The sequence below is a fragment of the Cryptotermes secundus genome, unplaced genomic scaffold (genome assembly GCF_002891405.2).
Source record: "Cryptotermes secundus unplaced genomic scaffold, Csec_1.0 scaffold683, whole genome shotgun sequence".
NCBI classification, from domain to species: domain Eukaryota; kingdom Metazoa; phylum Arthropoda; class Insecta; order Blattodea; family Kalotermitidae; genus Cryptotermes; species Cryptotermes secundus.
The window spans coordinates 1,216,919-1,218,013 of record NW_019729903.1 but is presented as its reverse complement, the minus strand read 5'-3'; positions in this window follow the sequence as shown (position 1 = coordinate 1,218,013).

Below are 1,095 nucleotides of genomic sequence, written 5' to 3'. Positions count from 1 at the left end.
ACGAACCTGTATGGTTTACAAATTTTAAGCTTGAACTAGAAAGTTTTTAAAAAGTTTTAATACCAGGAAGGTTGCTGTGAATATGAAAGGTTGAACACTGCGTACATTGTGCATTTCAGACATACGAGCATGTGTATATAATTAACAGCTATTGTAATAGTAGTTTCCAAAAAAGTATTGATGCCCTCTCAGGATGATCCGTAGGGATCGAAACATGTAAGGGTGATGAGCCTTCAAATGATAAAACTTAAACAGTCACATTAGACGGTGTTATTTTCATCTTTGTCATATCTATTAGATAGAAAACAGAGAACTGCCATTCTCAATGGATTAGATAGTAGCAAAGTAAACTCAAGATGGGCTAAAATAACCAACGACATCCCCCCAAGGATCCATATTGGGACCACTGCTGTTCATAATTTATATAAATGACTTATCAAAAATACTGGAGGTGATGCCTGTGTGTTGATTTCTCATGCCAATACAATAAAATTCAAAACCACAACAAATGAAGTATTCAGGATATTGGATGATTGGTTCAAAAAGAATTTAATGTCTCTTAATAGAATAAAAACATATTATATAAATTTCACTGCAAAAATTAGGTGTGATAGAGATATGGGAGATCTTGATACTATTATAACATGCGCTAATTACATAAAATTTCTTGGCCTGACTATCCAAAATGACATAGCTTGGGATGGTCATATACAAGACACAAGTAAAAAATTGAGTGTGGCCTGCTATATGATAAGAAATGCAAAACAAATGGTCTCCATGGAAACATTAAAAAGTGTTTACTTCTCATATTTTCATTCTGTCATGTCATACGGTATAATGTTTTGGGGTAACTCGTCTTATTCTGAAAGAGTTTTTAAGTTGCAAAAGAGAGTTGTAAGAATAATGAAAGGATGTGGCTCGAGAGATTCATGTAGAGGACATTTTAAGGATATGAATATATTTCCTTTAAGAACACAATATATATATATATACACCTTGATGATGTTTGTAGTAAAAAACAGAATATTTGATTCAAAGTTCACTATGAAACAGATACTAGGACACATTAGGGCTATACATATGACCCAGGTTAAT